Source organism: Triturus cristatus, chromosome 4_2, assembly GCF_964204655.1.
Source record: "Triturus cristatus chromosome 4_2, aTriCri1.1, whole genome shotgun sequence".
NCBI lineage: Eukaryota > Metazoa > Chordata > Amphibia > Caudata > Salamandridae > Triturus > Triturus cristatus.
The window spans coordinates 918,106,771-918,130,705 of NC_140586.1; the positions used below are offsets into that span (position 1 = coordinate 918,106,771).

At 50.6% G+C, this 23,935-nt stretch overlaps 1 protein-coding gene across 2 annotated transcripts in view; it reads left to right on the forward strand.

Annotated features, from left to right (window-relative positions):
- The first annotated feature begins 10,549 nt into the window (after nt 1–10,549).
- The window catches only part of ELOVL1 (ELOVL fatty acid elongase 1), a 204,876-nt gene continuing 191,490 nt past the window's right edge, over nt 10,550–23,935 (forward strand). The window contains exon 1 of one of the 2 annotated variants that reach the window (XM_085602970.1): nt 10,550–10,939. The gene's annotated coding sequence lies outside the window, so the exon portion shown is untranslated. Of the gene's footprint in view, nt 10,940–13,426; nt 13,663–23,935 lie in introns of those variants that run through there. The other variant, XM_085602971.1, reaches the window with a different exon arrangement.

A 23,935-nucleotide genomic window follows, 5' to 3' on the forward strand; every position in this document is an offset into this window, starting at 1 on the left:
TTCTCCAAGGTTAGGCCTTGCTCTGCTAATGAATACACTGTTCTTATTAACACATTCCTTTCCCCATAGATGGAGGTTTTCTCCAACTAGCCTAGCGATAGACGCAAACTAAACGACCTTGGCATAACGATAATGTGGGCCCGGTATCAGAGTCAAAACTTATCTTTCTGCGCTCCTTTGTTTTAGCTGCACCTGCTAGTAGATTTCCATTATGGGCGGGACATTCTTGGTTCAAAAACTTACAAAATGTATCTCTATGTTTACTGAAGTCAGTCCCTCTGCAGCAATCCTAGGAGGCTGGTCTTCATTTGTATGGAAGGCTGAGAGGTGGTCGCGAGTGACCCGGGTGGCCCTAATCAGGGTCAGACTGGACTCCGCTCGAGTATAACTGAATAAAATATACTTGGTTTGTATTCTCTACTGTCTGACCGACTCTTCATTTGTATCAAAGGCTGAGAGGTGGTAGCAAGTGACACGGGTGGCCCTAATAGGGTCACTTCCTTCAGTTGGCACCCGAACAGGGACTCCATCTGGTGACCCATCCTCGCCCGCGGACAGATGTGGAGGTCGGGGCCATCGTTGGGTCAGACGGGCAGACCAGGAATCCCTGCACAAGAGAGTCCTGCACTCGCAGCTGCCCTGTCTGCCTGACCAGGGGGTGCCTTGCGAACGGCGAAACCTTGGATAAGACCGTTTGGTCCGAAGAGTCGGCAGTGGAGAATACATTAGTTTGACCTGTGTGCACCAGGTGAGTTTGTTTTGGTTCTTTATGGATATGGTAAGAAAAAAAGAAAAGAAAAAAAAAAGTACCATTTTAGTTTGTCTTTGGTACGGTCTGAGGACAGATTTTGGTTTGCATTTTGGATGGTCTGAGGACCGATTTGGATACAAAGTGTTTGTGGACACTTTGCCCGGCAACATAACTAATTTTGTTTACTTTTGAAAATGCCGGTGTTCAGTCGCTTTTTGGTTTCTTGTTGTTATTGGTGTTCTGCTGCTGCTCAACTGGAAGAAAGTCAGCCAGCACCTCCGGAAGGCACTCCGAATTTTGATATGTATGTGAAACATGGCCATGGCTCTATTAAGTTTAGTACGTTATGGCACAAATATACAAGGGACAATGCAGAGTTGCAGTGGCCGTTAACGGGCACTTTTGATGAGCACAAAATTGGGTTTTTACAGGAGAAGCTGTTTGCAAGAAGAAGTAGGCAGTCTATGTTTGATTCCCTCAGAACATGGTTAAAAAAAGAGGCTAAACAGAGGCGAATGAAAGCAGAGAAGGAGGCCCGGAAGGGGAGAATGCAAGCATTGACCCAGAAAGCTGTAGCGCATGATAGAGAGAAAAAGAAGATAGGAATGGAACGTGAAGATAGGAGGCTTTGACAGAATATTGATAAATCTTATGTAGCCCGTGAAGAAAATTATGCTTTTGTGGAAGAATTGTTAGGTCTCGACCCCCACCTCCATATGCCCTGCAGAGGGTATAATCCTGCTCTTCCCCCACAGGCCCAGCTGCCCGGTTCTTCTGTCTCTGCTGTTTCTGCTTCTGTTATTGTTGATCAGACTGCCTTGGCCACGGCACCTCCAGTCCTTTCTTTGTCTTCACCATCTGTGGAAACAACGACTGTTAGCATTTCTGCAATGCCTATTGCTTTGGCATTCCTTTACCCAGCTCTTACACCCACGACCCAGCCAGCACTACTTCTGATATAACTCCCACTGTATTCCTCCATTCCCCGACATTAAAGAGTATTGGGACACCAATACGTGGCCCTGCGGATAGAGATTGGAAGAAATGTAAGGAACATCTGGGGCGAACGTTGGTGCGATCTGATATGGGAGAGGCAGAGAAACAGGTAGAGGCTAATCAGGCAGCGCAGTGGGCCCGCAACCCCATTTATGGTGTGGAGGATGTGTGGAGTGTGATGCAAGATTATGAGCATTTTGTACAACAGCATGCTCTTAAGCACATATTGGCTACTCTGATTGGACTTTGGGAGCAGTGTTTCAATGATGCAGCACCACAGATTATTTATGACATTAAGGATCATGTATATGTTGCTAATATGGGGCCTGGTCAAGTTTTTGGTAATGTCCCGACGTTTGTTGCTTATCTGGGTAGGCTGCTTTAGAAGAGTCTGAAGACAGTATCTCAGTTTCCGATGAGGGAGGTTCACCCCATATATCTCCCTGAAATACCAGAGCTACGGGATCAGCACGACATTGTTACTAGACCAAGGGTAGTGTCCCGTTTCCAAGAACAACAGGTTTATACTCCATGGAAAAGGAGTGAGGTTTTTTCCCTTAAAACTCAGTTACCTGACTCTAGGAAAAATCCTACTGCATACTATAAAGAATTGACTGAGGCAGCTTCTTCTATCGTAGTGATGCTTGCGGATATTGAAATGTTCTTTGATTTGTTGGTTCCGGTTGATATTTGGAGACAAGTACACACACAGGATCATGTGGCAGAATTGGGTGGTACCGGATCAAATTTAAGTATGGGGCCGGGAGAGGAAGCCTGGTGAGAAGCCTAAAGCAGAGATACTCACCTTGCCAGGCGCAATATCACGTACATGCATTCACTTATTCCGCCCAGAAAGATTGATTGGGACAAGCTATCCACTTGTTATCAGAAGAAAGATGAGAGTGTGTCTGATTTTTTCACCCGGTTTGAAAGTGAATTTCTGGATTATAGTGGACAGGACTTGTAAATTGGAGGTGGTGCGCGTTTTTTCGTAAGTATATTTGTTTCAAATTTGCTTCCTGAGATCGCGACTCAATTACAGGCTTCCGAGAGCACCTGCTCCACCTCTTCTCCTTCTGTTATCTTGAATATGGCGCAGTATTATGAGCACAGGGAAATTGAGGATAAGGAGAAGATGGAGAAAAAGTGTAAAGATTTGAAGACGAAGGTGCTGTTGCAATAAGCTTCTCGAAGGAATGGTAGAGGACGTGGTGGTTTAGCACAACAGCTCCCCCATACTAGCAGGAATACTATGCCAGTAGGGCTGAATCAGTGTGCGTATTGTAAGGAGGAGGGACACTGGTGCAGCGAGTGTCCTGCACGTTTGCAGAAGGTTGCGGTCCCAAGAGGAGCAGGGTCTCGTGGACGCGGTCATGGAGATGGTGGCCAGGACAGGTCCTAAGACCGCTGAGACATCGCAGGGTTGTACTGATCAGAACTACTTTGATGACCCTCGGGGCAAACAGTACCATCATGATGACTATGATACGGATGAGGTGACCGGGATGTCTTACAGCTAGGACAGCCGGGGACAGGGTGAGCGACCAGTTTTGATACCTGCAGACCAGCAAGGTCCGTACATTAGTGCAGATGTGCATGGATCAACGAAGGAGTTTTTGGTGCAACAAAGAGCTCTAGTTCTCGTTCCTCGGCCCCTGGGGAGGCTTTGTCTGGCCATAATAATGTTTTGATAGGATTTTCTGGTGTACCGGTTGTGAGCCCCATTTCCAAACCTCTTGCGTTGACTATTGGTCCTTTCCCCATGGATTCGCCATTCTTATTGACGTCTAATTGCGGAGAGAATTTGATGGGTTTTGACTTGTTGCAGAAATTGTATGCTACAATTTACTGCTCCCCAGCCGGCATCTATATGACAATGGGTCCTGATGTGGTGTGCCCTAAGCAGTGTCTGTCCAAAGATGTGCCCCTCCCTTCTGAATTTAAAGATGTGTCACCCACACGGGCGACACAGATGTGGGTTTGTGACAGATATCGCCCGTTTCAATTTGTGTTAAGGTAGGTGCTATTTTACCCCGTATTCCTCAGTATAAGATACCTCAGGCAGGTGAGTGAGCTTTGATAAAAAATTTGCAAGATTTGATTGAGAAAGGAGTGGTTGAGGAGACGACTGCTAATGTTTGTAGTAGCCCTATTGTTTCAATTCTTAAAAGGACACCTTCGGCTCCCTCTGAGTATCAGGAAGATGTTTATCATTTTGTGATTGATTTGCGTGAAGTTAACAAAATAGTGATTCCCCAGTTTCCAGTGGTCCCTGACATTACGACTCTCTTGACGTTGGATTCTTCTTCTGCTAAATTCTTTTCGGTCATTGACTTGAAAAATGCATTCTTCAGTATTCCCAATCATCCTGATAGCAGATATCTGTTCGGATTCACCCTCGCCGGTAGAAGTTTTAGATTCTGCCGTGGTCCTCAAGGCTATACAGAGAGTCCAAGTATCTATAGTCAGGCATTGAAAGGTCAACTGGATTCCTTGTCACTCCCTACAGGTAATGTATTGCTACAATATGTCGACGACTTGCTTATCGCTTCAGATACAGAACAAGGTTGCAGAGACAGTACAGTTAAATTGCTCCAACATTTAACTCAACATGGCCATAAAGTTTCCCTTTCCAAATTTCAGTATTGTTGACAGGAGGTCGCCTATTTAGGTCACCTTCTGTCAAAGGAGGGTAGGAGATTGACCCCTGAGTGCATCAGTACCATTGTTAAAATGTCTGTCCCACAAACTAAGAAAGATGTGCATGTATCACTTCCTATTGCAGGCAGTGGTTACCTGGCTACTCGTTGCTTATTAAGCTCCTGCTTGTGCTAACATTAAAGGATGTGCATGAACCCTTGCCTTGGACACCAGAGTTTCAGCAGTCTTTTGAGCAATTAAAAACTGCACTTTGCTTGGCTCCAGTGCTTGGTACCCCTAATTAAGCTAAATGCTTTGTATTGTACGTCCACCAGTGCTTGGTACCCCTAATTACGCTAAATGCTTCCTATTGTACATCCATGAGCTGGGTGGTTGCACGCTTTCTGTTTTAACACAAAAACCTGGAGATAAGCAACGTCCATGTGCTTATTTCTCTGCTGTGCTTGCCCCTGTCGCCCGAGCCCTCCCGACCTGTCTAAGAGCGGTCACGGCAGTGGCTGTCTCAATAAGACAATCGGCGGGACTCATACTCGATACTGACCTCACAGTTATGGTAACCCATATTGTGCATACACTTTTGAATAAGACAAGGACACTGCACCTCACCAGTGCACTTCTGACCGGTTATGAGCTAACGATTTTTCAAAAGCACATTACGATCAAACGCTCTGCCACTCTGAATCCAGCCAAGTTACTACCCCACCCATCTGAGAATGAGGAGATTGACCTACATGATTGCATCTTCCAGACTGAAGAAGAGATGAAAGGAAAGGTAGACCTGACCAATGTTCCCTTATCTGATCCTCAAGGGGAACTATATGTTGATGGTTCATGTTTTAAATTACCAAATGGCACCACCACTGCAGCATACGCAATTACTAGGCTGCGTACGATAGTTGAGACATCACGAGTTCCCTATCAGTCCACCCAGGCTGCTGACTTAGTCGCCCTTATTCGAGCCTACGAGTTGAGTGAGGGACTGGTTGTTAATATTTATACTGACAGCCAGTATGTCTTTGGAGTCGCCCATAACTTCGGGAGGCTCTGGGCAAGGAGAGGGTTCCTTACTTCCCATGGGACCCGCATTCAGCATGGTCCTCTTATATATAGGCTTCCGTCCGCTTTGACACTCCCTAAGAAATTGGCCATAGTGAAGTGCAGCGCCCATAAGAAAGTTACTGATGATGTGGGTAAGGGGGACGCTTTTGCAGATCAAACAACCGAAGAAACCGCCCGAACCAAGATGAAAAGAATGTTTGTAGCAGGTCCCGCCAGGTGGGTGCCCGAGTTCTCCATGTTTGAGGATACACTTGAAAGTGTGAAGGAGATACCGAGTGAGGCCACAGTAAGGAATTAGCAGTGTGGCAAGAAAGTACAGCACAATTGAATGATGAGGGATGTTGGATTGACAAGTCAGGGAGGCAGAGATGGATGTTGCCAGATGCATATGTTCTTCCTGTAGTCACTATAGCTCACGGGCCAGTTCATATCAGTGCTAAGGGTATTTGCAAGTTGTTGGACCCCATATGGCAGAATGACAATATTTCAAGGACGGCTACGCAGTAAGTAAAATACCGCATGGTGTGCATGATTCACAATCCTGGCAAGGGTATCCCTACACCACCCGGCAAGTTTGCACCTCCCACTTTCCCTTTTGAGGTCCTTCAAATAGATTTTATTGAAATGGACAGGGTCAATAATTTGAAGTATGTGTTGGTGGTTTTTTTGTGCGTTCAGTAAATGGGTTGAGGCTTACCCCACTAAAGAAAATACAGCCATTGCAACTGCAAAGATACTCCTGAAGGAGTTCTTTCCTCGTTTCGGTTTGCCCCGTTTGATCTGGTGCGATAAGAGAAGTAATTTCAATGCCAAGGTTATTCAGTTAGTTTGTGAAGAACTACACATCAGACAGAAGTTTCATACTGCGAATCACCCCCAGTAAGCAGGTTTGGTTGAGAAGTACAATGGTACTCTCGAACTGAAATAGGCAAAGATTCAGGAGACGACGAGGTTACAGCGGCCAGATACTTTATCATTAGCTCTTTTGTCAACAAAAAACAACAGCACATTCTAGGACAGGATTGTCACCCTACGAGGTGGTGTTTGGATGCCCGGCAAATGTCTGGGGCGTCCCGCGCCGGCGTAGGTATTCAGAGATTGAGTACCCTTTATTGACCGATTACCTGTACCAGTTAACGGAAAATGCGTGTTCTATTCACCAACAGATAAAGGAATCGCTTCCGCCTGTACCAGAGGAGCCTGGTCATAACATCCAGCGGGGGGACTGGGTGTTACTTCGCAACTTTCAGCGGATGAAGTGCTTGGAGACCCGTTCGAAGGGGCCCCAGCAAGTGCTCCTCGCAACCAGGACCGCTGTGAAAGTTGCTGGCCGTAAGAATTGGATACATTCTAGTCAATGCCACAGAGTACCCTTACCCTATGACCAATGGGTGAGGAATGGTATTGGGGATGCTGAGGTAGAAAAGATACTTCAATTTGTCCCCTTCAGTGAGGGGCATCTTATATGGACCCAAACGGATGCTGAGAACAACGATGTGCTAAATGCAGCCGCCCCCCCCCCCCTGAAATCAGAGCCATTAAAGAGCCCCTTTTTGTTGACCCCTCTGTGCCTGGAGTCACCAGGTACAATTTGCACCCTCATTGGAAAACAGTGCACCAAAGGAGAAGTCAGATTAGTTAGGGATGGACTGTGCAAGTCAGGGAGCACTTTGTCATAAGTACCAATGGTGTTAGTTTCGGGTGAGGCTCGATTGGTGCATTGTTCTGACATTGGACAGGATAGATTGAACGTGCTCCCTTGGAGCGGGGTACATTATCCTGTGCGATGTGGGATTTCTCGAGAGCTAGGACTGAGCTGCTCCAACGCCGGTGCTCAAGAGTGCCAACGTTGATGAACAATAGGAGCCTGTACCAGTGAGACTCAGATGGACACTGGGAACAGTTGCCTTCATTATTACTTTTACTTCATTCCCCTTTTTGCATCATATTGTATCCGTTTGGTCGGCCTATTACTGAGGAGGAACAGCCATTTGCACCACTGCGTCCAGAACGGGGTTGGTCCACAAAGAGTAAAATAGTTTTTGCATCAATAGTTGGGATTGCCCTAGTATCAATACATGGAATATCTTGGTTTCTAAAGGAGAAGTATCCTGTACATTCCTTGGCTGGTACAACACCCATCCCCCTGAACACGTTTGTTACTTTGGCTCCTCACAAAGGAAAGCATCGAAAGTCTTATACAGAAAATGCATTTATACAAATGTTGCATCAGGCTCATGAGGTGCCTGATACAACTAATTGCTAGATTTGTGGATTGCTTCCCTTAGTGACTCATAAAAGAGATAATTTGTTGACTTTGTCACTGTCATACGTCAGTAGTTGCGAGGGTTGGTTTGAATTGCTCAGTATGGTGTGCCCCAATCCCCAATTCTATACTCTGGATAGGACACCTGCTGATTCTTGCACTGTGGTATAGAATGTACATTTCCATCACAGGTTTCCCCCCCGTAGGTCCGATAGGACAAGAGGCGTTTGGTAAATTGCAAAGTACTGTATGAACGCATGCAAAAGAGTAAAGAACGAGACCTGGTTTTGAATGGAAATGGCAGATTTCCGAGGGTTTAACACATCTGAGTATTTCTAATCTGTCCAGGTTCTAAATGTTACTGAGGACCAGCCAATACCAGTGACAGTGGTCAACACAACAGGTAGTTTCTGTGTCCAAGGGACCGGGAAGATAAAGGTGGGGGAGAGCAGATGCAATTCCACATACAGATTAAGAACGAGCAATAGTCTGCCCTTAATCCCACCCCCTAATGTCTATTTTGTCTGTGGATCTCAAGCTTATGTCTGGCTCCCAAAGGGGGGGTCGGGCAGGTGTTATCTCTCTTTTCTCCTTCCCCCTGTGTATATAGCTCGGTCCAATTACCATAAAGATCATCAGCTGCAGCGTGGGAGTATATACTTGCCCTGAGTCACAAGGTTCATTGACACGAAGGATATAGATCAGACGGACCACCTTACAACAGTTTGAGGATGCCATGAAGGGTATCGTACCTTTTTGGGGCCCCATGTCCAATAGCCTTAACATTCATCGGTTAACAAGGGTTGTTGAAGAGGTTATTAACACAACAGCCGGGATAGTGACAAACATCACTGCTGATCTTCAGGCTACACAGTTAGTTACCTCGCAGAACCGGACGGTGTTAGATGTTATACCTGCAGATAGGAGTGGGGCCTGTCGCGTCATTGGCAGTAGCTGTTGTGTGTACATACCTGACTACGTCCCCAATGTGTAGGCTGCCATACAGAAATTACACAGACTCTCATCTGAAATACACCAAGGAAATGGTACTTGGACTCTCTCTGGATGGTTCTGGGGTATGCTCATGTCCTGGGGTTGGAAGATCTTTATCTTTCTAGCTGTAATTGCAGGTATTTTCTTCACATGTTGTCTTTGCATACACTGCCTCCCGACCTGCTGTACTTATTGTATAAGTGTTCTCACCGCTAAACAGAAAAAGCCAGCCCCAGACACTAGTGCTGCCATCATGTTGCAAAAAGATATCACCGTCATGATGTAGATTGACTAGGGCATTTTTGATTCCCCATCATCCCTTGCCACTTCTATTCCCGATACTGAGTAAATGGATTGGTCCAGTGTTGATTTTCTTTGCTTCTCAGAATACTACACCTCTTTTCCTTCACAAATGGTTTAGCGAATGCTAAACGGAGGGTCTGATGAAATTAAAATGTTTTGCTATTTTGTTTGTGCTTTGTTCTTGTGTTAAGTTAGCATTCGCTGCACCATTTTATATTCAGACGCCATTTTGAATCATGTTGTCAGCTACATAGTCTCTGACTCCAGAAGCAGGCTGTGGAAATGTTCCTTTCTCCAACGTTTGGCCTTGCTCTGCTAACAAATACACTGTTCTTATTAACACATTCCTTTACATAGATAGAGGCTTTCTCCCACTAGTCTAGCGATAGACACAAACAGAAAGACCTTGGCATAAAGACAATGTGTGCCCGGTCTCAGAGTTGAAACTCATCTTTCTGTGCTTCTTTGTTTTAGCTGCACCTGCTAGATTTCCATTATGGGCGGGACATTCTTGGTTTAAAAACGTACAAAATGTATCTCTATGTTTACTAAAGTCAGTCCCTCTGCAGCAATCCTAGGAGGCTGGTCAGACTGGACTCCACTCGAGTGCACCTGAATAAAATATACTTCCCCCTCCTTTCCCATTCCCCTATCCCCCTTCCTCCCTCCCCCACTTTTCCCCTTCCTCACTCTCCCCTCTTTTCCCATTCCCCTCTCCCCCTTCCTCCCTCCCCCTCCTTTCCCCTTCCCCTCTCCCCTTTCTTTTCCTTCCTCTCTGCTTTCTCTTTCTTTCCCTTCCCCTTCCCCCCTTTACCATCCCTCCTTCCCTCTCCCCATTTACCATCCCCTCCCCCTCCTTTCCCTCCCTCCCCTTCCTTTTCCTTCCCCTCTGCTTTTCCTTCCCCCTGCTTTGCCTTCCCCCTCCCTTTTACCATCCTTCTCTATCTCTCTCCCCACCCTCCTTCTCTTCCACCCTTCTCTATCTCTCTCCCCACCCTCCTTCTCTTCCACCCTCCTTCTCTTCCACCCTTCTCTATCCCCCTCCTTCCCTTTGCCCCTCCCCCTCCTTTCACCTTCCTCCCTCCCCTCCTTCCCCCTTCCTTTTCCTCCCCCTTCTTTTTCCCTTCCTTTTACTCCTACTCCTTTTCCCTTCTTTTTCCTCCCCCTCCGTGTGCTTCCCCCTCTGCTTTCCCTTCCCCCTTCTTTCCCTTTACCCCTCCTTTCCCTTTCCACCTCCCCTTCTCCCGCTTTACCATCCCTGCTCCCCTCTGTCCTTTAATATCCCCTCCCTGTTTACCATCCCCCCTCCTTTCCCTTTCTCCCCATCCCTTCCCCTTCTACCTTTACAATTCCTTCCCCCTTCTTTTTCCCTCTTCTCCTTTCTCCCACCCCTCTACTTTCCAGCTCTCCTGTACCTCCTTTCCTTTGCCTCTCCTTCGCACCCCGCCCCCTCCCCCTCCCCCTCCTTTCCTGACCGCTCCCTTTCCCGCACTCTTACCCTCCTTCTGCCCGCCTTTACTGCCCCTTTCACCGTCCTGTCTCCGGCAGTGCTCCCCTCCTTCTTGCTCTACTTTTCCTCACATGCATCTCCCTTCTCTTTACTTCTTTTCCTTCCTCCGCCCCCCTCTTCCTCTCTGCGCCCTCGGTGCCCCCTTCCTCCGCCCCTCTCCCGCTCGGTGCCCGCCCCGCCTCTCCTCCAGCCTGGGTGTGGTGCTGTACTTGGCAGGGTGGGGTCAGCTCGGCGCTGGCTGTGAGTCAGGCAGGGTGGAGCTGGGCTCACTTCCCTCGCAGACCTCACTTCCCTCACTCCTCCCCCTGCTCGCGGCCATCCGTCCCTCCCTCCTTCTCTCGGGCGCTCTCCCTCCGGCCGGTGCCTCCTGTCTCCAGACGCTGCTCCCCGGGACCCTCAGGTGAGCCTGGCCTCCGACCCCCTGCCGGCGCCTCCCTTAGGGGGGGCTTCACTTCCGGCCACAGCGGGAAGGTGCCTGGGTGGGGTAGGGATTGGAACTTGGGGTGGGTGTGTCGTGGGGCCTGCCGGCCTCCGTCAGTGTGCTCGTCCAAGTCTGGTGATTATGAGGTGGTGGTGTGATGGATGGGGGAGGGGTCTTGTGTAGTAGTGTCTGTTCTTTTCACTTTGGGATTGGAGAAGTTGCCATTTTTGTTCGCCGTTCCCCGACTTGTGTGTGTAACTCTTCAGGCCCGTGTGGAAACTCTGACGGGGTTTGTGTAGTTGCAGATATGTTTTTGGGCGTGTTTGTGCGGCGAGCGTTGGCAGGGTGTCCTTGCCCAGCGTGTGATTACTTGTGTACACAAGTCCGGGATGGTTCACGAGTTAAGAGAGTTGTGTACAGTATGGATGGCTTGTTGCTCCTCGGCAGTGGGGGTTATTTGCCGAGTTTGTGGCCGGATTGTGTTTGCAGGGCACGGTGTAGTTAGTACGTGTGGCTGTAATGCATGGAGGCTGTGGTGTGTACCTGTGGCTGTAATGCATGGAGGCTGTGGTGTGTACCTGTGGCTGTAATGCATGGAGGCTGTGGTGTGTACCTGTGGCTGTAATGCATGGAGGCTGTGGTGTGTACCTGTGGCTGTAATGCATGGAGGCTGTGGTGTGTACCTGTGGCTGTAATGCTTGGAGGCTGTGGTGTGTACCTGTGGCTGTAATGCTTGGAGGCTGTGGTGTGTACGTGTGGCTGTAATGCATGGAGGCTGTGGTGTGTACCTGTGGCTGTAATGCATGGAGGCTGTGGTGTGTACCTGTGGCTGTAATGCTTGGAGGCTGCGGTGTGTACGTGTGGCTGTAATGCTTGGAGGCTGCGGTGTGTACGTGTGGCTGTAATGCATGGAGGCTGCGGTGTGTACCTGTGGCTGTAATGCTTGGAGGCTGCGCTGCGGGCACAAAGTAATGGTGATTGCACAATTGCGTGTGTTTGTGCTCCTACATCGGCACCGAGCGGGACGCGGCCTCCGGGGCCGGCTGACGGGGGGTGAACCTGCCCAGACACGGGTTGAGACCTGTGCGTGTGGGTGGGTGGGCCTCGGCTCTCCTCATTTGCCCCTCAGTCTGAGGTGTGTGCTTGGAAGCTGTTCACATGAATCATAGCGTTGTGACCCCAGCCTAGTGTGCGAGGCAAGGGGCGTTGCGTATCACACTTTCTGCGTGTATTGACATCATGGTGTTTACTGTTCGTGGGGGAGACGTGCGTGTATGCTGTCTGTTGGTGTCTCACGTGTGGTGGTCCTGGTTTGCACACCAGGCCTGGTGCTGCGCCGTGTGGGGCAATATATCGCATTCCAACATCTGTGCAATGCGTCGTATTTGGAAATCGTTGTTCAGCCTGTGGTGCAATTTATTGAGGTGTAGCATGTGAGGGGGTTTGTGTGCACTTTGTGTCTTGCCGGCAGTGTGTTACGCGCCATGGGTTGCACTCCAGACCCGCTGCTGCCTCACGGCGCTGCCTCACTTCCTATGTAACACTTGCACCCAGCCCTTGTGAGGGTGGCTGCCAGGCCACTAGGGGTGTGTTTGTGCTCTGTGTGTCCGGGCACCTTGTACCGCTTCCCGTTCGGATGTTTCACGGCTGTGCTTTAACTTTCGTAACATTTGAAGAGCTTTTGCCAATGTTAATTTGACATTCAGAGGGGGTGAGGGCGCTGACGGCTGGGCCTGAAAGGGAGGGAGTGGGGTCTGCCGCCCGGCCTCCGAGGGTGGAGGCGGTGCCAGCCTAGCAGAGAGTGGGATGCGCCACCCGGCCTCCGAGGGTGGAAGCGGTGCCAGCCTAAGAGGGGTGGAAGGTAGTGCCAGCCTAGGAGAGAGTGGGCTGTACCACCCGGCCTCCGAGGGTGGAAGCGGTGCCAGCCTAAGAGGGGTGGAAGCTAGTGCCAGCCTAGGAGAGAGTGGGCTGTACCACCCGGCCTCCGAGGGTGGAAGCGGTGCCAGCCTAAGAGGGGTGGAAGGTAGTGCCACCCTAGGAGAGAGTGGGCTGAACCACCCGGCCTCCGAGGGTGGAAGCGGAGCCAGCCTAAGAGGGGTGGAAGGTAGAACTAGCCTAGGAGAGAGTAGGCTGTGCCACCCGGGGTGGAAGCGGTGCCAGCCTAGGAGGGGTGGAATGTAGTGCCAGCCTAGGAGTGGGCCGTGCCAGCTAGGCCTGTCATCCGAGGGTGGAAGTGGCGCCAGCCCAGGAGAGCGGGCTGCGCCACCCGGCCTCCGAGGGTGGAAGCGATGCCAGCCTGGGAGGGGGTGGGGTGTGACTTCCCGTCCCCCGAGGGTGGAAGTTTCGACAGTACCCGCTAAGGTGGGAGGTGTTTCCAAACCTGGGAGGCCGAGCTGACCGATCGCATGAGAGGGCGGGAACCCCCTTCCGAGATGTGTGGTGGATGGAAGGGGGCGTCTCTGGGCCACCATCAAGGTGACCGAATGCCCGATAGGGAGGTAGAAGGGGCGGTCAGGAGGGTTGGGGAGGGGAGCAGGGAGTGCGGTCACTTGTATGGGGGGGGGGCACCCGAGACGGCGTGGCGGCTGAACCGGGGAGGGAGTCCTCACCCCGGGGCCGAGTGAAGCAGTCCAGCCTGGGAGGGACCTCTGACACCCCGGCAGGCCACGGAGAGGGAGCTGAGCCTTGGACTGAGAGGCGAGGTGAGGCGGGAGCTAGGCCCGGAGAGGCAGCCGAGCCCGGGCGGAGGAGGGCTGTCAGACCGGCCCAGGGAGAGAGGGCGCTGGGGAGAGGCGCCCGCCTCCTCGGTGGGATGGAGGGGGGGAGGGAAGGAGTGCCGGCGGAGGAGGGCTGTCAGACCGGCCCGGGGAGGGAGGGCGCTGGGGAGAGGCGCCCGCCTCCTCGGTGGGATGGATGGAGGGAGGGAGGGCGGCTGCTCACCACGTGCCTCCCGGCGCCGGAGGCACCCAGAGACCTCACCAGAGGCAGAGGGGGCCCAGAGGGCTGGAGATACCGGGGAGGTGGGGCCTCGGCCCACCCTCTGGACCCACGGGCACTGACAGTGTGGTGTGCCCGGGCTCATGCCCTCCTGCACCGAGGCAGGCGCCCTAGCGAGTCTGGGGGCACCTAGGCCACCCCTGCAAATAATGCATGGAGAGAGACTCCTTCTCCGACACCCGTAGCGCGACAGTGGCGTCATCAGCTGGCGTCCTCTGCATGTTGACGTCACCAGTGACATCCATGAAAGTGACGTCACTAATGGTCGTCATGATAGTGACGTTAGCGGGTAGGCTGGCATGACAGTGACGCAATCGGCAAGCTGTGATGGCAATGACGTCGCCGTCTGCAAGCGTCCTTGGCAGGGTGACGTCAGCATCTATCAGTGACCCCATACCTGTACCCAAGGCCTCCTAGCGGCTGGCTACGGTGCTCCAACCTCTGCCTCCCGCACACAGTACAGTGTACGTCATTGGCATGTATGTGCGTGACGTGTCTACTCGGACCAGTGGTGCAAAGGAGACGTGTAAATGCATGAAGTGCTGCGGTCTCTCCTACGCTGGCACTTGCAGCCTCGGTTCCCTGTCCGACCTTGCATGACCCGTCGCTGACCCACCCGTGACCTCTAGTTTGGGCTTCTGTGTCGGTCTGAGCGATGTCACTCAAGGCCAAGGCAGGCTGAGTGACCTCACTGGCCGGACACCCCTGACTGGCCCTTCCGTCTGCTTGTGACGTCTGTGTTGTGTGCGTGTCTTGTGATGCGTGTGCCGCTTGGGAAATATGTGTACATGTCCACGTCTTTTAATGTCGGTATATGTGTGTGCCTGCCATCTGTTGTGTGTGGGGCATCTGTGTATGCATGTGTCTTTTAATGTGTGCTGCTTGTCTTGTGTGTGTGTGTGTGCCGCTTGGGGCATCTGTGCGAGGGATTAGCTAGAAATGTAAAATGCCTCTTTCTTTGAACCAAACCTCTTATGGCACAAAGCAAGTCATCGCGACCCTCCCATGTAAAGCTTGCTTTCCTCTTCCATCCAAGCATCTATCCATTCATTCTTTCATCCTTCCACCCACTGATATCCACCATTTCACCTTTATATTCTCTCATAATCAATCTTTCATCCATCATTGTCACCATTCCGCCCGCCCATCCATCCATAAATCCATCGTCCACTCTTTCACTTAACAATCCATCCGTGTGCCATTTCACTCATCCATCCTCAATCTTTTACTCATCCACCCTTTCACTCAGCCATCCACCCTTTGAGCCATCATCCAGCCATTTATCCTTTCACTCTTCCATCCGCCCTTTCACTCATCCGTCCATGCATTCACCCTTTCACTCATCCAACCTTTCAGCTTTCCATCCACCCTCCCTTTCACTCATCCATTCTTTCTTTGACTCATTTATCCTTACATCCATCCATCCTTTCACTCTATCCATCCATCCTTTCTCTCAATCCATCCATCCTTTCTCTCACCCACCCACCTTTTCACTCATCTTTTCATTCTTTCACTCATCTGCCCTTCTTTCCCCTCATCCATCCTTTCACTTATTCATCAATGCATCTATCCATCCACCCTTTCACTCACTCACTCACCCTCCCATCCTTTCACGTTAATTAAGAAGACCCATCAAGAACACCACCCCCTGTAGCTGCTAAAGAAAGGGAGGGCCTTCACAACGCACCGTGGGTGTATGTGCTGTTTGACATCTACATGTTTTGATGCGTCCTTGTGTGTTCGTGCACGTACTATAACTTCTGTCTAGTCTGAGTATGTGTGCGCGCCTTCCCACATGTTTCTAACGCGTGTCCGACCAGTGTCTTGTGACACGTGTGATGTGTTACCGCCTGCTTGTGAGGGAAGTGCAGAATACATGCAGCCTACGTCACGTGTGCTCCACCCGACAACAGTGCTCGTGCGTGCGTCTAGAGAGACATCACCCCCTGAGTGTTGTGTATTGGCGCTTTTTGTGGTGTTTTTCTTAGTACAGTGTATAATGGCCGCCACGACTAAAGCACAACTCAAAAGCGCTGCTTCGGTTTTATGGGGTCTGTCCGAACGAGAGGAGCTCGCTCTGCAGCGTGACACTGTTGTGTGCATACACATTGTTTGCCTAGCGCCAGGACACCCTCCTGGGGGTAACTGTGTGCTTTAAAAATATTATGTATTCGTGAGTATAATACTCGAAGCCGCTGCTCTGGTTGGGACAGAATCCAAGCCGAGGGTGTCGTGGACTGAGTCTGGGCGAGGAAAGGGCGTTCTTGCTGCCTAGGTGCCTGCTGATCTGAGGGGGGGGGGGGGAGGTTGGGGTGAGGGCGCATTTGTGTTTACAGGTCCGGTCCTGGCTAATTTACCTCAGCAGTGACAGACCTTTGTACAGATTTACCTCTTCACTGCACAAGACCATCTATTCGTGTGTTAAATTGGAAGTGAGAGGGCGTGGGCGAGGAGGAGAGGTACAAAGGGAAATGCAGGGACAGAAAATGAAGACTTATAGAGAAAATTAGCAGGCAGTGGTAGCCGAAAATAACTAAAATAAAACAGTTCACTTGGCCAGCTCATCAGATCGTCTCTAAATCTAGGCAGCCTGGGCCCGTCTGTGCAATACTCACGGGTATCCCACCTAGTGTGACGCGATGTGCCTGCCCCAACTAGACCCCGCGTCACCAGGCGCAGGGAAGCAAAAAACTCCTTTTCTTTAAATAACCCTCACACTAGTCTGTCATGCTTCATCATTGGGTTCATCCCGACTCCTAAAGGTCAGCGTGGGCTCAACCGTGTTCCAGGGAGCTCTTATAAGAAAGGACCTAGGGGATGTAACTAAAGATTGAACATCATTCAAGGTACCCCTTATTCATGGGATGGTTGGGGACAGTAAAACTAAATGTCAATTTGGGGTATATAGGATTCAATGGTCCTGTGACCTTTCCTTAACCAACATGTTTCAGCCCTTCTCTCACAGGCCTGAATAGGTCGGGGGCTTTCATCAGGGTGATTATTAAATGTGTATCGCCTCCCTCATATGCAGCCGTTTGCGCTGGTCAAGTTGTGTAGGGCATGCAATCAAGGTATGCATGCATGGGCAATAAAAATACTTGCCACTTCTGGTCAGACCCGTAAAATGAAAACATTATTTCGTGCGGGTTCAAGCTGTGAACCTCTTCTGTGGCACCTCAAGGGTCATTATAATATCATATGCCAGTGGGTGGCTGCTCAAATTGTGGCATGCATGTGACAGTTTGCACGGTGAGCGTGTTGTATACACATCTTGCCATTGCTCCGCAAGGTGCGCTCAACCGGTGCATGCCTCCGCTCGCCCTCCTGAATTCAGGAGGCAGGATCGTGGAAACGACATATGATGCAATAGCACCTTTTATGATCATTTGTGCCAAAGTTAATCTACTGCCATAAACCTCACTCACACTGCGTGCCGGATATCTTTAAGTCAGACGTCACACGAGCATACTTGGGCTAAATACACATTTCGCATCAACTCGGCTGATTTCTGTGAGATTATAAACCCATGAGTCCGGAGGTCAAACCCTATGGTGCTTACGAATAAGGAAAGGCACGGATATAACAACTAGGCCTGGGCGAAGCACTACGCTACGCTCGCGTAGTTTGCGAAGTTCGCGCTACGCGAACTGCACGTAGCACAGTGCGAACACGCGTAGCGTAGTGTTGCGTAGTGCTGCGGTCATTTTTTGCTTGCTCGCGGTCCTCAACGTCAAGTTGGCGACCGCGAGCAAGCAAAATGACATCCTGGCGAGACTTTTTCCTTGTTCGCGATCGCGAGCATGGAAAATAAACCTCCCGGCGAGATTCCCAACGCGAGAAGGTCAGGTTTCTCATTGCGAGGGGTCGCGTATGCTCGCGACCGCTCGCGATGAGAAACTACCAGTTCGCGTTGAGAAAGCTGCAGCTCGAGTAAAAATCTACTCGAGCAGCAGAAAACTACAGCTCGCACTGTGCAAGATGCCATTTTCAATGATTGCACAGTGCCGGTTGCTTGTCCGCACTGTGCAATCATTGAAAACAACATCTTGCACAGTGCGAACATGTTACTTCGCAGTTCGCGAAGTGCTACGCGTAGCTCGCGTAGTGCGAACTTCACTTTGCGTAGCTTCGCGAAGTGCTACTTCGCGAACTACGCCCACCCTAACAACATCTTTGGTAAATACCAATTTCTGGTAACAGCGTTTTCAGTAGATGCAACCGGCAAGGGAAAGATAACCGACTTCAAGGGTCCCAGCTCGCCCGTGCTCAAGGCCGGCCCTGTTTCTCTGCTAGAAGCCTTCATTCAGCAATGGCGATTTCACAACTCCCGGCTATAGATACTACGAAAGGTGCTACAAACTTTCAGGGTGAGAGGGGGCACTCTGTAACCCCCGGCTATAGATGCTACAAACGGTGCTACAAACTTTCAGGGTGAGGGGGGCACTCTGTAACCCCCGGCTTTAGATACTACAAACGGTGTTACAAACTTTCAGGGTGAGAGGGGGCACTCTGTAACCCCCGGCTATAGATGCTACAAACGGTGCTACAAACTTTCAGGGTGAGAGGGGGCACTCTGTAACCCCCGGCTATAGATGCTACAAACGGTGCTACAAACTTTCAGGGTGAGGGGGGCACTCTGTAACCCCCGGCTTTAGATACTACAAACGGTGCTACGAACTTTCAGGGTGAGGGGGGCACTCTGTAACCCCAGGTTATAGATGCTACAAACGGTGCTACAAACTTTCAGGGTGTGGAGGGCACTCTATAACCACTGGCTATAGATGCTACAAACTTTCAGGGTGAGGGGGGCACTCTGTAACCCCCGGCTATAGATACTACGAAAGGTGCTACAAACTTTCAGGGTGAGAGGGGGCACTCTGTAACCCCCGGCTATAGATGCTACAAACGGTGCTAAAAACTTTCAGGGTGAGGGGGGCACTCTGTAACCCCCGGCTTTAGATACTACAAACGGTGCTACGAACTTTCAGGGTGAGTGGGGGGGCACTCTGTAACACCTGGCTTTAGATACTACAAACGGTGCTACAAACTTTCAGGGTGTGGAGGGCACTCTATAACCACTGGCTATAGATGCTACAAACTTTCAGGGTGAGGGGGGCACTCTGTAACCCCCGGCTATAGATGCTACAAACGGTGCTACAAACTATCAGGGTGAGTGGGGGGCACTCTGTAACCCCTGGCTTTAGATACTACAAACGGTGCTACAATCTTTCAGGGTGTGGAGGGCACTCTATAACCACTGGCTATAGATGCTACAAACTTTCAGGGTGAGGGGGGCACTCTGTAACCCCCGGCTATAGATGCTACAAACGGTGCTACAAACTATCAGGGTGAGTGGGGGGCACTCTGTAACCCCTGGCTATAGATACTACAAACGGTGCTACAAACTTTCAGGGTGAGGGGGGCACTCTGTAACCCCAGGTTATAGATGCTACAAACGGTGCTACAAACTTTCAGGGTGAGGGGGGCACTCTGTAACCCCAGGTTATAGATGCTACAAACGGTGCTAAAAACTTTCAGGGTGAGGGGGGGGGGCACTCTGTAACCCCCGGCTATAGATACTAGTACTACTAAGGGTGCTACAAACGTTCAGGGTGAGGGGGCACACTATGGAACAGAGGCTGGTTAAGGGGGCACACTATGAAATGGTGGCGGCTGGTAATCTTTTAAAGTGGTACGGAGCAATACTTGCCAGGTGTTCATCCCATTTATTTATTTCTAAATTTGTCTTGTTACCTTTTGGTAAAAGAATTACCTGCATTGTGCCAATGTCAGCATTTTGTTATGAATACCACCTTATGCCAAGAATTACATACAATATTCCAGTACCAGAATTTTCCCATTGATATTGCCCATATAGCATGACAATGGGCGGCCTATATGTAAAAAAAACTTACCTCCAGTATTTTAAAGCCAGCATTTTAACATGCATTGCCTCCCCAACCAGTCCTTCGGCGCAAGTATGCCGCTGTATTGGAGGTATTGCTTCTAGTATGCTGCCACCAGCTTCTTGAAGTATTGCTTCCAGTATGCCGGCGCCTGCATCTTGAAGTATTGCTTCCAGTATGCCGGCGCCTGCATCTTGAAGTATTGCTTCCAGTATGCCGGCGCCTGCATCTTGAAGTATTGCTTCCAGTATGCCGGCGCCTGCATCTTGAAGTATTGCTTCCAGTATGCCAGGCCTGCATCTTGAAGTATTGCTTCCAGTATGCCGGACCTGCATCTTGAAGTATTGCTTCCAGTATACCGGGGCTCGCACCTTGAAGTATTGCTTCTAGTATGCCGGACCTGCATCTTGAAGTATTGCTTCCAGTATGCCGGGGCTCGCACCTTGAAGTATTGCTTCTAGTATGCCGGGGCCTGCATTTTGAAGCATTGCTTCTAGTGTGCCGGGGCTCGCAGCTTGAAGCATTGCTTCTAGTATGCCAGGCCTGCGTTTTCAAGTATTGCTTCTAGTATGCCGGGGCCTGCATTTTCAAGCATTGCATCTAGTATGCCGGGGCCTGTATTTTCAAGTATTGCTTCTAGTATGCCAGGCCTGCATTTTCAAGTATTGCTTCTAGTATGCCGGGGCTCGCACCTTGAAGTATTGCTTCTAGTATGCCGGGGCCTGCATTTTCAAGCATTGCATCTAGTATGCCGGGGCCTGCATTTTCAAGTATTGCTTCTAGTATGCCGGTGCCTGCATTTTCAAGCATTGCTTCTAGTATGCCGGGGCCTGCATTTTCAAGCATTGCTTCTAGTATGCCGGGGCCTGCATTTTCAAGAATTGCTTCTAGTATGCCGGGGCCTGCATTTTCAAGCATTGCTGCTAGTATGCCGGGCCTGCATTTTCAAGCATTGCTTCTAGTATGCCGGGGCCTGCATTTTCAAGCATTGCTGCTAGTATGCCGAGGCCTGCATTTTCAAGCATTGCTTCTAGTATGCCGGGGCCTGCATTTTCAAGCATTGCTTCTAGTATGCCGGGGCCTGCATTTTCAAGCATTGCTTCTAGTATGCCGGGGCCTGCATTTTCAAGCATTGCTTCTAGTATGCCGGGGCTTAGTAGGGCCTGCATTTTCAAGCATTGCTTCTAGTATGCCGGGGCCTGCATTTTCAAGCATTGCTGCTAGTATGCCGGGGCCTGCATTTTCAAGCATTGCTTCTAGTATGCCGGGGCCTGCATTTTCAAGCATTGCTTCTAGTATGCCGGGGCCTGCATTTTCAAGCATTGCTGCTAGTATGCCGGGGCCTGCATTTTCAAGCATTGCTTCTAGTATGCCGGGGCTGCCGGGCCTGCATTTTCAAGCATTGCTTCTAGTATGCCGGGCCTGCATTTTGAAGCATTGCTTCTAGTACGCCGGGGCCTGCATTTTCAAGCATTGCTTCTAGTATGCCGGGGCCTGCATTTTCAAGCATTGCTTCTAGTATGCCGGGGCCTGCATTTTCAAGCATTGCTTCTAGTATGCCGGGGCCTGCATTTTCAAGCATTGCATCTAGTATGCCGGGGCCTGCATTTTCAAGCATTGCATCTAGTATGCCGGGGCCTGCATTTTCAAGCATTGCTTCTAGTATGCCGGGGCCTGCATTTTCAAGCATTGCTTCTAGTATGCCGGGGCCTGCATTTTCAAGCATTGCTTCTAGTATGCCGGGGCCTGCATTTTCAAGCATTGCTTCTAGTATGCCGGGGCCTGCATTTTCAAGCATTGCTTCTAGTATGCCGGGGCCTGCATTTTCAAGCATTGCTTCTAGTATGCCGGGGCCTGCATTTTCAAGCATTGCTTCTAGTATGCCGGGGCCTGCATTTTCAAGCATTGCTTCTAGTATGCCGGGGCCTGCATTTTCAAGCATTGCTTCTAGTATGCCGGGGCCTGCATTTTCAAGCATTGCTTCTAGTATGCCGGGGCCTGCATTTTCAAGCATTGCTGCTAGTATGCCGGGGCCTGCATTTTCAAGCATTGCTTCTAGTATGCCGGGGCTGCCGGGCCTGCATTTTCAAGCATTGCTTCTAGTATGCCGGGGCCTGCATTTTCAAGCATTGCTTCTAGTAGGGCCTGCATTTTGCTATGGGTGCCATTCCTTCTATCCAGAACTATCTCCAATGCCCCAGCTTCAGCCATGGTGCCCCCCATGCCAAGAATCTCCTCCAGTATGCAAGCCCCAGCATTTTTATGCTTTGCCAAAATCACTTCTAGAATGGCGGGACCTGTATTTTTCAAGGGTGCCTTTCCTTATGCCAAGAATGATCTCCAGTGGGCAGCAAGGTACCGTGGGCGTCCCCAGGAGCCCAGAATGATATGAAGTATGCCATGGCGAGCAGGAAGGCCGCACTCGTAAAACACGCAAACTCTCCCTCACATTCACTTCCTCCCCCTTATCCTCTAACTCACTCCCTTACTTATTCTCACTCTTGCCTGCACACAAACTTACACCTTCCCCCTTTACGTACCTCCTGTGTATATGAACTACTCTAAGTCGCAGGCCTATCTTAATCTCTTTCTTTAAACTATCTCTGCATCCTAGCAGTATCTTGTCTTTCCATCCGGCTTCTCTCGTTAGCCCCCTCTAAGGGGAACACCTGACCCATTAATGCACAAGAAAAGTTGGCGTCCATGCAAGGAATATTTTGTTTGAGAATAGAGGTTGAATTCCAATAACCAGTGGATTGACTCCTAACCCTGGCCTCCTGAGTAGAGCGCTGCTCGTGAAGGGTGATAAGCACTATACAAATGCACTTTTAATTCAGTACTCGCAGGTTCGCACACGCCTCCACACTTACTGACATTTAGCCCTGGTGCAACTGCACTTGCCGAACCATTGATACACCCCTGTGTTTCCGGAGCTGGACCGTTCCTTCGCCGGCCGATGGCGAGTGACGCGGAGCGCTGTATAAATCCATTTACAGCAGAATAGACTGCATGTGTGCCCCACCCCGTATGGCCAGGGAGTCGCTGACGTCCCATGCTTACTTACCATTACCCACACACCCCAACTTCGCAACAATACAATGCGCCCATTTCTTATTACTTTGGGTTAGGGGTGGTAAGACCCTGGCTGTATTCCCCCCCCCCACACACACAATAAAAACATTTTCCATAAAGTGTGTGCACAGAACCAACATTTACTTCTAGTTTACTAGTGAGACCTGGCCTTATCGGAGACTAGTACCCGGGAGTTACCTAACCATAACTAGTCTGTTCCTGTGCATCCTACAAAATATTCCATAACCGCTCTGAGTGAGATCCAGACTGGCTCTGTGCCCCCTCTTTTTACCCCTCCTCCATCCCAAGGGATGGGGCGCCCTCCTTATGGGGGGTCTCCACCTTCCCTCTCCCATCCATACCAGGAGGTCTCCCAGCTCGTAAGTTCCTGTGCGGGGGGAGGGGCTGGCTGCCCTTAGGATATCTACTGTGGGCCCCCCCTACACCCAGGTTCCTCGTCCCCCAAGGGCTAGTCCTCGGTTGTGCCCAAATGCACCCGGTTAATAGGTGAGAACTGCGTGTCAGCGACCGCCCGGATCCCCCGCGCACCTGGCATCGCCTTTTGATTTGGTGGCAGCACCCCTCGGAGGGTCCGGGGCCGCAGATGTTCCATTAAAAAAGAAATGCCGTAAAGGGCCCGATCTTGGACTCACCCCCGCTTACATACAACAATTCAAGAGGATGCAATACACGGACTGCTCGGAAAAAGAACAGAAACGAGGGGTTCACGGGTGAGGTGTAGGTGTGCCCCTTGTGACATCCATGTGATGGTTCTGCGTCTTGTGATGTGTAAACATGCGTCTTCTGGCGTCTGAGTGATGCGTGTCGTGTGACGCCTCCATGTTAAGATGCCTGTGCGTCCTGAACCAACGCTGCGGGGGGGGGGGGGGGGGGAGAGTATGAAAGGACGGGGTGTTGGGGGAGCCCTTCAAGCGGCGGGGCCGATGCCCTTGTGCCAATTGTCTCCAAAAATGTCGTTTGTCTTTTGGTGCCACTCACT